Below are 17328 nucleotides of genomic sequence, written 5' to 3'. Positions count from 1 at the left end.
GCAAATATGCTCAGCAAAGGTAAAGAGTATAGTTTAATGCTGCTCTATATAAAGAGCTCACTTGAATCAATGAAAACGATAAAGGCGTCAACAGAAAATTGGCGAAGAAAATGAAAAGATGGAAGACATGTAAATAGCAGGTAGAAAATGTGTCCATCAGCAGAAATTCCGAGATTACAACTTAAATCCGCCTAAACTAGCAAGCACTAAAGGAGTTTTAAGAAAAATGTATTTTTACTTGTAACCATCATGCAATGTAACAGTTACCATTTTAATTGCTGTTTTTTGGGGGAGAGGTGTTTCAGTAGAGTTGGGTACTTGATATTCATGTGTGTCCAGCTTTACAGCATTTTTTTCATTATGCATAACTTATACCTTCAAACCTGCCGATAATAGCTCCCTATTTTTCCTCCCAAGCCCATGGCCACCACCTGCCTTTCATTTTGTTGAGACAGAATCTCAAAAACCACCGGCTGGCCGTGAGTTCCCGATGTAGCCAATGAGGGGTTGAATTAGGTTGCTTTCTGCTTTCCAAATGTTGGGATCGCAGGTGTGCACTACCATGCTGGGATATCTCAGCATAATATTACAAGTGTGTGTCCACAGTGAGAGGCTTTTCTTCTCCCAGGTGGAATGATGCTCCATTTACTTTCCCCTCCACTGTTTGTTTTTAAAAACCCAGTCTTTAAAATTGGGGCTTTGCGTTGTTCTGTGTCTTGGCTATTGCAGCGGATGCTGTTATGAATGTGGGGGTGCAAATTCATCTTCAGAATCTTAACTTCACTTCTTTCCTCAGTTCTTTCAAATGCACAACTAAAAGTGGGGTTGTAGGACCATAAGCAGCCTCATTCCCATGTTCGTTTTTTGGGGGCCTTTTACCCCAGAGCCTCTTCTGTTTCTCAGTCTGGAGAAATTAAAATATAGGTGAAAAATCATGCTGATTGTGGTACCCAGCAACTCTGAAGAAATAACACAAATGAGAAAAAAACCAATCAAGAGGTAGTAGCCTACATGCTGGGGTATTATGCTACTTGTTGGGAATAAAAGATGCTTGGGTATCACACTATTGCTGATGCCAAGAGGTGTTTGCTGGCAGGAACCTGATAAGGATGCCTCCTCAGAGGTTCTGCCAGAGCCATACTGATACAGATGAGGATGCTTGCAGCTAACCATCAGACTGAACACGGGGACCCCAATAAAGGAGCTAGAGAAAGAACTGAAGGAGCTGAAAGGAATTGCAACCCCATGGGAAGAACAACATTCTCAACCAACCAAACCCTCCACAGTACTCAGGAACTAAAACACCAACCAATGAGCACACATGGAGAGACCCATGGCTCCAGGTGCATATGCAGCAGAGGATAGCATTGTCTGGCATCAATGAGAGGAGAGGCCTTTGGTCCAGTGAAGGCTCATTTTCCCAATGTAGGGGAATGCCAAGTCGCTTAGGTGGGAGAGGGTGGTTGGAAGAGGGAGCACCTTCATGGAAGTGAAGGGGGAGGGAGAACGGGAGTAGGGGGGGATGACATTTGAAATGCAAATACAGAGAATATCCAATAAAAAATAAGCTGGATAATGATAGATGTCGAAGCAGACAGAGATACAAAGCAGGGTGTGAAGAGACAAAATAAGGAAGGGCAGGGGTGTGGGGCGACATGAGGTTAGGGATGCAGAGCAGCAGGCTGACGTCATGTGGTTGCATAGGGATCGTTAGGACAGTGGCATAGGAGCAAAGATGAATCATGAAGAGACCAGGGAAGGGGTGCTCCACACAGAGACCTGCCAGAGCAAGTGCTCTGGGGCAAGTGAAGCCCTGGAGCTGAGCAGGGAAGCTTTCAGAACTGGCACAGAATGGGTGATGGAGAAAGGGTGGTAGACAAGGTCCAAGGGGTTAAGTGGGAGTCACGGGTGACTGGGCAGGCTCACAGGAATGTTGGTAGCCATTGTTATGTGCAGATTGTCCTCAACTGACAATGGCTATACTCCATGTGAAAATGTATCCCAGACTGTCAGGATTCCAGTGTTCTGTAATGTTCACTCTTAGTACAGTTTTTTTTTTTTTTTTTTTTTTTTTTTTGGCTCATTGATCCATTTATTAGAGTAACCACATTTGGAGAGGCACAAAGCACTTAAGGTTTACATGACTACAAAGTGATCACAAATCCCAAACTTCAGATCGTTCACTTCCACTTAAAGAACAACGTTTCAAAACATCTGTGTTAGTTCAATACACAGACCCAGATTACGTGGAGCTACTACGTTTAAATGCTGCACTTCTTGTTCTAGCATCTTCTTCAAGTGGGATCCGGCAGAAAAGGACGGAAATGTCTACGATCATGATGCAAATGCTTTGAGGGGCAGTGAATCAATCCGCACGAAGTGGCAAAGATGCGGTGTGCACAGATCTCTGAGGACTCACTGGGCCATCTGCGCTTCCATGGCTTGTGCTGTCCACTCGGGGGCTGTCTGACTAATCTTCTCTCTCCAGAAGATTATTTACTAGGAAACAAAGTGATTGGATCTGCTTGTCCCATGTTGGCAGGGCTTCCCGTGTTTCAAAATGAACTATTCCATCGATCTGGTCAATAAATCCATTCATGCGTCCTTCTGTTATCATCTGAGATGCTGTCTTCTCTGCTTTAGCTGCAGGGATCTCTAAAAGAGCTCCAGGTTCTTCAAAGGTGATGTTGTTACATAATTTGCTTGCTGACAACAAATTATGCTCAATAACAGCTCTGTCCAAGATTCTGGAACCATCAGCCGTCGTTGCTTCCTGGTGAGGCATCAGCATTGCAGCAAATTCATGAAGCTGGTTCCCTCTGATGGTTCTGTCTAGATACATTTTCTCTAGGATCCCATATGCAGCAAGTTGCTGGCACCTTCCATCCTTAAAAAGAGTAGCCAGCATCCGAGAGCGCTGCTGTCCTGCTGATGCTAAGATGGTGCAGTGTAGTGCACGCTTTAAAGCCTCTGGTCTTTCACTTTCGTGGACTATTGTCTTGCAAGAGAGCTCATTGTACATTTGGGCAGCTTCAGTGAATTTCCTTCTGTAATCAAGGACACATGCATAGCAAACCTTACAGTGTATCTGTAACTGTTCGTTTGTGGATTCATTCTGAAGTTAGGATGCTCCGTTTATGTAAGCCTCAGCCTGGACAGGATCGTCATCCTCCAGGTACAGCCTTGCGATCTTCAGGTAAGTCTCCAGCTCATAATCTACGTTGTACTGTTTTTGTCCTGTTTCCAGAGGAATCCCCACCAACACTTGGGCTGCATTTCTCCAGTCTTCTTCCTTATCATAAATAGCTGCAGGATGCTGTGTTTTGGAAGCAACCTGCTCCTCACAGGAAATGACCGGAGGCTGGATCTTCTCCAAAGGGAAATGGTAGATCTTGGCTGTGCTGTCTGGTAGGTTAGGGACGTGTGTGCAGAAATCTGTTAGCAGTTGCCCTGAGATCACAAGGCTGACATTCTCATTCACCATTGCCCACCAGATCTTTATGAGAGCCACTTGAATTCATGAGCTAGGCCAAATCCTGTGGCACCGCAGCCACCCTCTTTCTTACCTTAGTACAGTTTTTAATAAACCCCAGAGTTACTCATGTCTGTTTTAAAATAAGCGAGGCATTAGATGATTTTGCTCAACTATATAGGCTAGTGTGTGACTTCTGAGGACATTTAAAGTAGACCAGACTGAACTACAATGTACTGGAGCTTGGGTTTACTGTATTTTGAGCTACAGTGTTTTCAGCTTACACTGCATTTAGGAAGACAGGACCCCATTGTAAGTGTAAGCAGGGGCCCAAGCTTTGCTCTTCACTTTGAGTAAAAAGGGGAGCTATGCAATGGTTTGGCTTGAATTCTGCCTCAACGTATCCTTGTAGTACATGTGGCTGCAGTACCTAGATAGTAGATGGTGGGGAAGAACATGGTGGTTCAGAATGAAACAGATCAGAATGAAAGTCAAGAGAAGTCAACTTTAGGAATTTAAGTCTGTTTTTTTTTTTTGTTTGTTTGTTTTTGTTTTTGTTTTTTGAGCGTGGTTTGAGGACATCCTTGGGCTGGCCTGGAACATATTGACTTGCTTCCTGGCCTCCTGAGTATTGGATTACAACACACCCTGCCACATCTGGAACAAATTCTGGACACATCTTGACAGTAAGACTAGCAGAATTGCAAGTGGTTTGGATATCAGCAGGGGAAAGTGAAAGGTCCAAGGTGACTAAGGGTTTTGCCATGGTGAGGGCTTCTAATTAGTGCTTGTGGGAGGGTCCAGCAGGTGTGAGTGTGGGAGGGTCCAGCAGGTGTGAGTGTGGGAGGGTCCAGCAGGTGTGAGTGTGGGAGGGTCCAGCAGGTGTGAGTGTGGAGAGCAAAGGTGAAGGAACTGAGGAGGATGGGCAGTTGGAAACCCAGGATGGTGTCCCAGCACCAGTGAAATGTAATCTGTACTTTTAATTATGTGGATATGTGTGTGCTCATGTGTGGTCTTTGCTGTGTAAGTGCCATCGTAGAAGAGGATGTGAAATCTCAGTGAGCTGTGGGCTAACCAGTGTGGGTGCTGGGCAACAAACCCAGGTCTTATGCTAGAGCAGTATGTGCTCTTAACCCCTGAAACATCTCTCTACCGCCATTTTCTCCCTCTTCCCATGTTTCCTTCCCTTACCCTCCTCTCCTTTTCCCTCTCCTCCCCTCCCCTCCCCTCTCCTCCCCTCCCTTCCCTTTTCTTTCCTTTTCTTTTCTGAGACAGGGAAGTTCTCACTCTGTAGTCCTGGTTGGCCTAGACCTCACTATATAGACCAGGCTGTCCTCAAACTCACAGATATCTGCCTCCTAAATGTTGGGATTTTAAATAAATACCCAGCACCCTGGCCCAGCCAAGCATGTAATTCCTGTGAACGGCAGGAAAACAGTCCACCCACCAAATGGGCTGCAAAGGTCTACAGAGAAGCTCTGCTGCAGGGTCAGTTCAACCTTCGATAACTTGAGCTCCCTCTGGGAGGTGGAAGTTGGCGTAGCTAGAGCATGATGCTGGGACTATAGGGATGGCAGCCACACAGACGTTTCTCCCCAGGCACCAAAGGGAGAAACGTCCCAGCAATTCTTTGTAACGAGCCTGATATTTCCACATTTTAAAGTAGATTTTTGCTTGTAATGGGCCAAAAATAATCATGATTACACCTAGCAGTGGTGAAACAAAGCAACACACACACACACACACACACACACATACACACACACAACCCAAGTCACCAATACACTGGTTGGCTTGGAAGCCAGAAAGCCGATACAGTAGGAAGGTACAGACCCATCTCGAAGCTTCCCCTGACAGCTACCATGAGAGGCATGGGCCAACACCCTCTGTATAATCCCCAACTCTCCACAGCAGAAGCGATGACGTTTATGTCTCCATTACTACGAAATGGAGCATGGTGCAAGGCCACAGATATCTTCCTCCATCACTACCTGACTCGCAGGATGAGGGAGACCAACTGCTCAGCTGATGAAAAGCCAGCAGTTTTCTTACCCTTAATAAAAATGATAAGATTTTCTTATGGCTCGTTTGTTTCAAACAAGTTTGCTGATATGATGTAATAAAGAAGAACTGTGGAGAGATTAAGTCAACGTACCAGTACCTCTGGTGTAATTGATGACTAGAAAATCTGTACATCATAGTGGCTTTGATGCTCTTTGTGTAGTTTTCTGGTAGACATGACAATGGCAGCACACAGTCATGAGTGATGACCCCTGGGGACTTTTGTAGTACACAGACAGTTTTGGGTCTTAAAACCCTGGTTTGGCAAACAGCCAGATTTTGCCTTCGAACTTGAAGAGATGCTCATCCCTTCTCCAGCTGGGAAGTTTGTGCCCAACCTGAGTAGCATATTCCATCTGGCTGTATTGTGCTTTAAATTCTGCCAGATACAGGACACTTTTGTGTGGTTTTTGAGTACTTGAAGATATAAGATGAACAGACCATTTAAGGCCTTCAGAACAAGTTAAAATTTACCAAGTGATACTCGGGTAATATCTGTTACATTTAGTGAGTGCGTCAAACTTTAGTCCAACTATTTTGATTTCCTGTTCTGGGGAGGTGACTAGAACACAGGCTTACAAAGATCGGGCCTTCCTCAGAATCAAGGGCAAGTTTCTAAGGGATCATTGGACTATTGCACTTTAGACCAATCCCCCAGGTCAGAAATTACAATGGAAATAAAGGTGAAAATCTATTTGTCTCTGTATTTTATTTTGCATACAACCCCTTCGTGCAGTTTGCTGCTATATCACTCTGAAGAATAATCAGCTTCCTTCTGTTTCTGCAACAGAAGCTCCGCAAAGCTTGTAAACAGGTGAAAACCAATGGAGGTACCATGAAGCAGGTAAAGATGTCTCCCGGCTTCTCCTGCAGCTGGTGAGAAAGATAAACCAAAGGCCAGGTTTTGACTTCTTGTTCTTCCCACAGGCAGGTGTCTTGTTTTCTTTTTCATTGAAGGTTCAAGCATGAATGAATAATGAGGGATTGGGTTCTGATGATTTATCATGTGCTCTGTAACAGTCAACCCCTGCCGGGCAGATTATAATTTAAAAATGCTGCTTCAGAGCTAAGCCAACTCCCCCGTATTCTATGACTGACTGGCCACCCTGTGTTATAGGTTCAGCACCGCCTGCTGAGAAGGCTGTGTGTATCTCACTTGCATTCATCTACTGTGGAGAAGAATTAGGATTCTGAAATATAACCAAATTTTATGTCTACTTCCATTTTTCAAACTATACTTGTGTGATTTAGGGGAAGAACATGATCCATTTTGTAAAATAAAAGTTCCAATTTCACAAGCATGCATGTTGAAAGAAGAATTCGGTCTGCATAAAGTTCTGGTGTTAATGTCCATTTTAATGATGGAGTTGGCATGTTTTAAATCATTGTAAGCATTCCTCACTGTCTCCCACATAATATTTCTACCTCAGAAATGAGAAACTATGACCCAAGAAGCCTCAAATAATTTATTCTAGATTATAAAGTCATTAAGTTCCAAACTCCAGGACTTCAGATCGAGTTTTTCTTCCCCGAATGCTTGAATGCACCATAGAAACATGTGTGTTCTCATGGTTACATTTTCTATTCTTAAAGCGAGTACTGCAAGCAAAATGCCATTGTGAACAGTCTCACCCAAGTAAGAACTGGCCTGCTCTTTGTTTTATTCAGCTCCAAGGGTTAGCACTGTGGCTTGAATTTGAAATGTTTTGTATATGACCAGCTTGTTGCGCAGTTCAGAAACATTATAAAGTTATGAAGTAGTATAGAAGTTGGACCTTGCTAGAGGAAGTGTGTTGTACCAGCATAGTGGGGTATTCCTGTGACAACCTGACAATGTTTTGGGGAGGACTGTGGAAGGACTTTGGAACTTTGAGCTAGAAGAGCCATTGAGACATTAAGAGCTCTATGGGATGTTTAGTAGGAGCTTGGAAGATAATGTTGAGAACAGTGCAGAAGATGGAGGCCTGGCTTGTGAAATTTCAGAGGGAAGATTAAAGACTCTCCGATCGGGGCTGTTGCTGTTTTGTCTGTGACAATTCTGTGGTTTTACTTAGCTGGGGCTGAAGAATCAGCTGTGATTAGCAAGATACCAGAACTACTAAAGCAAAACCTTTGCATTACTGGGACTATTGATGCTGGTCAGCTGGAGCTAAGAAATTAGTGGTGATTAAGAAGAGACCAGCATCACTGAGGTGAAATCTTCTGGGAATTGTTTTGTGAGAGCACAAAGAGGATGTGTTCCAGATATAGCCAAGGTTGTACCTTATGCTGTAGCTGGACTTGGTAATGTGTAAGAGGCACCCAGGTGGTACTGGTTTTGAAGGAATGAAGGGGTCATGAAGAGCAGCCGAGGCTGGCACTGTGAGAGGCCATGAAAGGCCATTGGTGAAAGTGCATCCTCAGAGGCAATTAGTGCCCCAGGACTGACAGCAGTGTTTTGGAGATGTCAGTACCATGAGATGACCACCAAGAACAGCAGCGGCAGTGGAGAATCGGCAGCTGGAGCCTAGAAGAGAAGGTGTGTGCTACAAAGGGCAGAGCTGGAGAAGTGACTCAAGCCCTTGGAGGAGCCCAGAAGTTCTTAAGTGGGTTCCCAGACATTGAATGGTTAGAGATTGATTTTGCTTTGACTGTGACTGTGCCCTGTTATCTTTCCCTCTTGAAGGAAGAAGAGGAACCCACAGTTTAGAGACTTTGAATTGTAAAAAGACTTTGGCTTTCTTTTTAAGACTGAATATTTCAAAGGTATTGCAATTTTAATATGTAAGAATTGGTAAAGGCTGTGGGACCCTTAAGGTTATCTAGATCTTTGGGATGAACAAGAGAGTAAGGGTTGAAGCTTAATATTGATTTGTTTGCGTTTCAAGTTGACAAGGGGTCAATTGTACTGGCTGGTTTTGTGTCAACTTGACAGAAGCTGGAGTTATCACAGAGAAAGGATCCTCAGTTGAGGAAATACCTCCATGAGATTCAGCTGTAAGGCATTTTCTTAACTAGGAGGCAGAGCCTAGCTCATTGTAGGTGGTGCCACCCCTGGGCTGGTAGACCTGGGATCTATAAGAAAGTAGGCTGAGCAAGCCAGGGGAAGCAAGCCAGTAAGTGACATCCCTCCATGGCCTCTGCATCAGCTCCTGCTTCCTGACCTGCTTGAGTTCCAGTCCTGACTTCCTCTGGTGATGAACAGCAATGTGGAAGTGTAAGCTGAATAAACCCTTTCCTCCCCAACTTGCTTCTTGGTCATGATGCTTGTGCAGGAATAGAAACCCTGACTGAGACACATGAACATCTGAGCACACACAAAAGATCATGAATACTCGCATACACAGTCAGGTAAGTTAAAGAATGCACGTTTAAAACCCAGTAAAGGAAGACACAGATTCCCCCCAGCCTTTTTTTGGGAATGCTTCTCCACTGAAGTACTTTCATTTTAGCCCAGCAAAACTGATTAAGGGCATGGTCTCTAGACCAGATGATGCTCCATCCTCCGTAGAATGCTGTCGGCTGAACCCTGCTGTTTGAGCCGCTCCGCTCCTCCAGCTGGCGTTCTTAATGGCCATTTAGACGACATTTCTTAGGTATATTGGAGCTTGTGCCAGTGGCTACTTTTTCCTTTTTCTACTTTTTCCTCTCTTTGGACAGGTTACTAGGGGTAGTTTTAGATGCCACTTAGGTGTGTTTCCAGTGTCTCTAGCACTCACAGTGAATGCTGTGTCTGTGTTCACGCACCAGCCCTCAGCAGCGTATGCTGGAGAAACTATGAAAATCTCATTTTCTTCCATCGTCCTGCATTTGAACAATTCCTCCTCATCTAGATAAAAGCAAAATAAAACAGCATTTCTGCCCTTGAAAGTTATCTAGGAAATGCAAAGAGAAGCAGAATCTACCAATTTCCCCTATCTTTTGTCTTACCCTATTTCTTTTCCTCTAAAGCTTCCAGGGTCTTTTATTTTTAATCCTTTCCCTTCATTTTAAGAACCTTTTTCTAGCCACCCCTCATTGAGAGTTTGGCTAATGAACTCTTCTATGTTTGTTTCCTTCACTCAAGGTGATTTGAAATTAGCTGTGGTATTGCAAGCCTTACTGCCTGTTAGAATCTTCTGATAGACTCTCTCTCTCTCTCTCTCTCTCTCTCTCTCTCTCTCTCTCTCTCTCTCTCTCTCTTTGTCTCTCATGCATACATACCACAAACACACACACACACACTTTAAACCACCTTGGAATAAAACAATGAGAAGCTACAGCCTCCAGAAACAAGCCTTTGATTTCTTTTTTATTTCTGAAGGACACTTGGTGGTTTCTGTGAGATTCCTCCCTTAAGTCTCAGGTATTGGAACCCATGGTCCTGGTGAACTTGGTGGTGGCTCTTTGGGGGTGGGGTTAAGAGGTGGCTTTGCTGGAGGACATTTTTACAGTACAGCGGATTTGTGTGGTCTCAAATGCCTGCGCCATTTCATGTTAGCACTCTGCCTTCTTGAGGTTTGAGTTGATAGTTCTCAACAGCTGCCCAGGTTTCTCCTATCCGCCATCAAATATTCTAAACCTCTAAAACTGTAAGACCAAAATAAAGTTGCCTTGGTCATGGTATTGGAACATAGCAATAGAAAAGTAATTAAAACTATTTTTTTCTCTAGGTATAGATTCAGGTTTAAGAGATCTTTCAGCTTACCAAAAAGTCTCTTGTTGAAAAATGTTTTTCTCTTAACATTAGCATATTATCCGCCACCCTGGCTCATTTTAAAATTTTGATGTCTTTAATTTTTACCAATTTCCTTATGGCTTGTCTTGATATAGAATTATTTGGGTTTATCTGGTGCCATAGTCGGCATTCTATTGCTGTGAAGAAACACGGGTGACCACATCTGCCACTACACTCCACCCTGATGTTAATGAATAAACCTCCGAAATTAAGCAAGCCTAAATTAAATGTTTTCCTGTATGAGAGTTATCTCAGTCATGTTTCTTCACAGCAACACAACACCGACTTAGACACTTTGGAAAGTATGTTATTACTGCAGACATATTTTGTAGTGTTCCATAGTTTTTGAGTGCCTCAACATGGTGATTCTTACCTCTCTACTGCCTTGGTTTGGCATCAACTGACCTCTTCCTTTATCTGAAGTCTTCCTGCTTCCTTGGTTCATGCCCTAAGGGAGGCGTTTACCTTTTCTGCTTCAGCCAGTGTTAGCTAATGCTGCTTCAGTAATGCAAAGCTGTTATGTGCAAGCTTCCCCCAGGGGAGGTGGAAATACAGGGTCTGTACTTGAGCTTCATGGACGCCCAAGAGTTGCCTCCTACCTGTTCGCAGAGGTGAAAGCTGACTTCTATGTGTTGTTGTCGCCATTGTGTTGGGGCATGTGAAAGCAACACATCTACTGATTGCTGGTTATACTATATTATTATTACTATTACTATTATTACTATTCCTGTGACGCTTTTTCTAGTATCATTCAAGCAACAAGGGAGAGATACCTCACTACTGCTAACAGAGGTGGACATTCTCGCTCCATGGAGTGTAACCATGGACACCTCAGGAAAAATTACTTTGTTACGCTCTGAGGGTTTGAAACTTCAGCTTCTTACTAGTCTTCTTTGCTGTCCCAATGGCAGGAAGTTTTAGATATTCTTTGCAGCCTGGTGTGGGTAGAAATCTCGGCTTTTCACTCAGCTGTTGCTTGGGTTTCAGGATGATGTTTCTTCTATAGTGTCTGAAGACTTTTGGATTTGAGGCTCTTTACCTCTCTTGGTCATTATTTTTTTTTTTTTTTGGAGGGGTCTTTTTGTTTGAACTCAGTGGCTTTTTACACTTAATATTTCTTCAGCCCCATATCTGGAATGTATGAGGGAAAGGCAGATGCAGGAGTTAACCTCCACATCCGATGTTTAGTCCCCAGTTCCCTTACTGTGCTGCCTTCTATCTCCACATTTAGAGTCTTCTTATGTTTGTTACAACGTATATACAGCATCATAGGGCTTTGCTGATACAAGGCAAGAGGAGTGAGCAATGTACCCAGATATGTAATATTCTGTCTTTCTAGATACAGAGTTCAGTTAACATTTTACCTTCCACCACCTCATGGGAAATCAAATCCGGCAAGCTTTTGGCTGCTTGTGTCCAGTGAGATTTGCTATTTATATCGTGAAGGGTGTCTGTGTAGTTAACAGTTAAGATAGGTTGGCAGTGTCGCACAGCAGACCCTCACAGAAGCTGCCCCGTTCCTTGGCTGTGGCATACTTACAACAATGGCGTGTTGTTGCTGGTCTGCCACTCTCCGCAGCGCTGCCTGTGGATTTCTCCACATCATGGTGGGAGTCTCTGCTGAGGAATCCACTAAACTATTTAACATCCATTGAAATGAACCAGAAGCAGCAACTGATTGGAGTAGCGGTGCACCAGCTCTTTACCCTGCCATTTGGGACAAGTTCACTAAAATTTATTTTCTAGAATCTTCCTTCTGGATCAAGTTTCACTTGTGCATAGTGTTAGGAAACCTAGTGACCCACAGTTTATGGACTGACTCTCTTGTTTGCTTCATTTCCCCGTTTTAAACCTCCAAAACAGAAGGCTGGGGTCTTTGCCTCAGGGTGACTTGTTCCTCCTTTCCTCCATGAAGCTAGCCTTTGAGTAAGGCTCCCGTGGAGCTCTGAGAAGATCACTGCCCAGGCTGCTTTGTGTCTCTGTTGATCATGCCTAGTCTTTCAAACATGTGGTATTCTAGTTCCAACTTCACATTAGAAGTGCTTGGATCATGGATGCTTTGCTAGTTTACTGTGGGACTGGGACCTGACCATGGCTATTCAAATTCTCCACATGCTCATTTTCAAAATGAATGTAGTAATGCCCACCTCTTAGTCTGAGAGGCTTAATGAGATAATGAATTTAAAGTGCCTCTAGTAATTGCTCAATTTCTGCGCATGTGAGCCAAAGCCACCATTGTCGCTTGTGCGGGACTCTACCTTTACTTTAGCTTAGGAATGCTTCCTTCTCTTCCTGCAGCTTTGTTCCCTCTGGCAACGCTCCTCCTCAACATTCCTTTGTCTCTCCTGAATTCAGCCCTGGAGGTTCTTTCTCCCCAGACTTCCTTATATCGTAGTCCATCTCGAGACCTGTATTTTCACATCACACTGTGACTCTCAATGCTGCATTTACGAAATAGGGCCTTGCCCTTACCCACAGCCCAAACAGGTCTTTCTCTAATCATCTGTTTGTTCCTATTTTTTTTCTCTTTTTGGTTAAAGGTAACATCAATCATGAGGATGCCAAAGTTAGGGATTCCCCAGCGAGTTGTCATTTTTCTCCCTTCTTTATACAGTTGCTATTCACTAAGTTACCAGAATCTCTAATTTCCTTTTCACGTGTCAGTGTTTTCTCACTGAAGAGTGCATCCCATGAATGACCTCTTTGCAGTGTGAAGACTTCAGCAGATGCTGGCAAGCTGAGTTTTTCTTGTGCTAACTTGCCATTACTTCCTATCCACATGGACTGGTTATGAAATTTCTTGCCTGGGTTAGTGCTGAGCTCTAAAGAAAGAATCACCCCACACTAGAAAGATTACGGAGATTATCTATGTTGATATTTAGAAGCCTGGAAAATAAAAAAAAATAGACATCTTTTGATTAACAACAATGTGGTACATAATAAATAATATACACCCAATAGTTATTTCTCAGTTGTTTATACATATGCATTTGTAACAAATTCTTACACATAAATTAAATGTATCCATTAATACAGAAAACTACTAATTCTATGGCTGGCTACCTTTTGAAATATCCCGTTTTACAAGTTTGTGTGTTGAAGGTTTGGTTCCCAGTGATGGCGACATTAGGTGGTAGAACCTACCTTGAAGACTCATCACTTGGGGCCTTTGAAATCTCTACATGACTCTGCCATAATGTTCTAACTCAACAGGGGCTGAGAATCAGCAGAGCCAACCACCATGGTCCAGAAGCTTTAAGATCACAAGGTAAAATAAATAATTTTCCCCTCAGGTGTTTTATTAGGAGTGACAATTGTAGACATACATTTTTCCAACCTACCTTAATCAACAATCTACCTTCCCTCTAGCCCATCAACTGTCAGGGAGAGTGGAAAAGAAAAGTTAGCACAACATAGGGGAAGTAGACCTGATTAAAGATAGTTCTTTGGGGTGAGTCCAATCATCATTGTTGTTAGCAGTTCGGTCCAGTGTAAAACACTGGAGAGCAGCCGGTGTCTAGTCCACTGGGCAGTCACCACACAGGAGCCAGTGAGGGGAGTTCAATCCAGAAGAAACTGTGAGGCTCAGAGAAGAGGCAAGAAGCCTCAGGAACCTCGGGAGTTCTTTGGCAAGTTTCTCTCTATGGCATCACCACAAGCGGAGCTCAGCAATCCAGTGTAAGGCGAACCAATACCGGATGCTGTCAGCAAAGAACTAGTGAGGTGGAGCGTAGCAAACCACTGTCTGTGGGGTCAGATTTACATGCCTTCTAAGTGTCATGTACCCTTCACATGTTTGCTATAGCAAGCCATTCTTTCACCTGTGTGTGCTTCAGGAAAACATCCTTTCACATGTCTTCCCCAGCAAAACATCATTTGACACAAAGAAACCAGAGGTCTCCACTTCAGACAACATCCTGGGCTGATATCATTACATGCATATGCTGGGCATGTTCTGGTGTCGTCTCTACTTAGCTGAATGGAGCTTTTAAAACATCTGCCTTCTTCTAGGTCATAAGTGTGTCTTGAGTGTTAATGAGACAACTCCTCTGGGAATCCTCTATTTCCTGTGTAGCTTGGGGACATTGGCTGGTCCCTAAAATGGCCAAGGCTGGATTAGAGCAAGAGGCTTCCAGCTTCATTATTCAACCTCAGAGAGGTGAAGGGGATGAAGACAGAACTCAGTCGTCAGTGACAAGGACAGTTAACCATGTCTGCACTTTCACTCGAGGGAACAGGCAAAAGTAATGTCTGTGTTGGTGAATAGATGGAGGGCTGGGAGTTTTTACAGGGAGACTGTAGAAACTATGCCTATGCCTGTCTTTCACTTGTTTCTTCCTGCATTGTCTTTTCTCTTGGCAGATTAATTGTTTACTGTGAGTTGTTCTGGAACATTAATGAATCTGGAAAGAGTCTATGTCATCACAAGGGGCAGTGGCTCTAGGGCTTCTGAATGTCATCTGTGGTAGAATAGCCATGTGGTCTTGGGCTTTAGCTGGAGGACATGGGTAGACTGCATAGACAGTGTAAGAATTGCACTAGGTCAGATGGGAGAGAGGTGTTCAGACAGTTGCAGAAGGAGAGTTTTAGAAATTATGAAAGGGACCTTGGAACACAGGGAGAGTCTGTATCCAATCTGCTGCCTGTGGGGTGGATGCCCAGTTTCCACCCACCTAGGGCAACTCAGCAAAACCCTCAGTCTGCTCTGTCCCCAGCTTTCCTTTGAAAACATCAGCAACAAATGTTGCAGCAGGTTCGAGGGGGTTATTTCCTGAACACACTCAACACTAATGCAATCCGGATGCCATTTTTCTTTCCCATGATTGTTTCAAAGCTGAAAATTCTCATCCCTACAGCTCAGTGGTTCAATTCTTAAATCATAGGTGATGTCCATTGAACTGAGAAAAACAAATACAGATACTATATTTAAAAGCCATATGGAAACCTGTTATTTTGTAACCAAATACAAAGATTATAGCTTACTTTTAAAAAGACTTTGAAGGGAGCTACCTTTCATGGAATAAGCAACTCCCAGAAGTCCATGTATTTAAGAAATACGCCCCACTTCTTTAGTATAATTTTATAGGTTGCTGCTCCAAGAGGTCCCAGAGGTCTTCCAAACAATGCAGGCTCTTTCAGTCTTTCCTTTTTGCCCACTAGAATGAGATAATAAGACCCTGCTGCTTAGGATGCTGCATGCCTAAGATGTGAGATACGAAGTAGGCAAACTGTAGCTGATCTAAAAGCTTCCTCTCTACTGACTGCTTTTCATAGTTCCCAAGAGTGCTCTGCATTCAGGCTTCTAGGAGAGCAAATGCATCAATCATTTTCTCTGACTGTGCCGACTATGAATAATGAGACCAACTTGCCAAGCAAGATGTGCTCACCTGTGCAATAGTGGCGCAATAGTTATGGGGTATACTACTGTTCTCTATTGATCTTCAAGGAGGGACTCCATTCCTGGCACTGTAATTCCTAAACCCATGGCAGGGGAGATCATAGACCATAGTGGGGGGCTTGAATACTGTTGTTCAAGTTGACATACTGTCAAGCGATCTTCTAAATATCTATTTTTATACCCATAGATAGATTCCACCTGAGGCTTGAATCAGCCTCTCCTTCCAGTGAGTGGCAGCGAAGGTAGAGAACGTTGTGGGTGAATAAGGTGTGAGAATAAGTGACAGATGAGTTTTCAGCCCTAACTATGTCCTTTATGACTGTACTGGCTAGTTTTGTATGTCAACTTGACCCAAGCTAGAATCATCAGAGGGAAAGGAGCCCTAGTTGAGAAAATGCCTCCATGAGATCCAGCTGTAAGGCATTTTTCTCACTTAGTAATTGATGGGGAATGCCCTGCCCATTGTGGGTGGTGTCATTCCTAGGCTGGTGGTTCTGGGTTCTATAAAAATGTAGGCTGAACAAACCATGTGAAACAAACCAGTAAGTAGCACCCACCCATGGCCTCTGCATCAGCTCTTGCCTCCACAATCCATCTGTGCTTGAGTTCCTGTCCTGACTTCCTTTAGTGATGGATTGTGATCTGGAAGTGTAAGCAGAATTAACCCTCTCCTTCATAATTTTTTTTTGTCTTAGCTCTTTGTTACAGCAATAGAAACCTTAATGAAGACAATGCCATGCTTCCTAGGGCTTAGGGACCACTGGAGAAGGACTGGAAAGAATATAAGAGCCGACATTTAGGGTTAGACTATGTCACTGCAACCAGGAACTTAAAAGCAGCTGCAGCTGCCTGCACAGATAAAGATTCTGGGAACGATCACCATCAGTTGTCTAATCAGCAATGACTCCACCAGGGTCTGATGGACGCTGACGATTCAGGGGTTATTTGGATGACGTTGGCTCAACTAAAGGGATCATAACACAAAACTAAAAGTGATGAGCTTGGGAAATGGGTGAGAGGAACTGGGGTTAATAGGAATAAGGAGAAAAGAGACAACCTTAGGAGAGACTAAGCAGATGTATAAGGTTGTCAAATAACAGAATTAATCAGCAGAGAAGGAAGCACAGGGACATACACACAAACACGCACATACACTCACATACACACATATATTTTACATTGGAAAGAACCCCAAACTATTCTGAAATATAAACTTTATTTACAATGTACAGCAGGAAGTGACGTTGTCTTTAACTTGAATAAAAAAAAAAAGAAAGAAACGCAAGTGAATTAAAATGACTTCAGCGATGAACCATTAGGAAACTCCAACTCCTTTCTGTCACAGGAAGCCCTTCTCAGGATGGGCTTCAACGAGGAGGAAGAAGACAAAGGTGAGCCTAGTGACCTGAGCCCCAAGATTGTGTGTAACATTAATAATCCTGTGAGTGAGTGGTGCAGATGTGCTTTGTGGAGCTTTCAAGGCACATTCAGGGGTGCTAGGTCCCTGACAGTGTCATATTAATTTATGGCAAGTAAACAGCCATTACTGGGATTCATAAAAGGGATAATTAACGGTATTGTTAGCGTTTAAAAAATAGAAAATAAATGCCCACTTACTAGTGGTTTTGAAATGCTAATGAGGTACTGTGGGATCATGCCTGATGAGTTCTCCAAAGCAGGTTCTGCAAATGCAGTGTAGAA

The 17328-nt window shown here is 43.5% G+C and overlaps 1 pseudogene across 1 annotated transcript; it reads right to left on the bottom strand.

Annotated features, from left to right (window-relative positions):
- Positions 1-2415: 2415 nt before the first annotated feature.
- On the bottom strand, positions 2416-3484 carry LOC308420552 (COP9 signalosome complex subunit 4-like; annotated as a pseudogene). Its single transcript has one exon. The product of its transcript is annotated as a COP9 signalosome complex subunit 4-like (transcript).
- Between the last annotated feature and the right edge of the window lie 13844 nt (positions 3485-17328).

The sequence above is a fragment of the Micromys minutus genome, assembly GCF_963924665.1.
Source record: "Micromys minutus genome assembly, chromosome: 5".
Lineage (NCBI taxonomy): Eukaryota > Metazoa > Chordata > Mammalia > Rodentia > Muridae > Micromys > Micromys minutus.
This window is presented reverse-complemented; position numbering and strand designations above follow the sequence as displayed.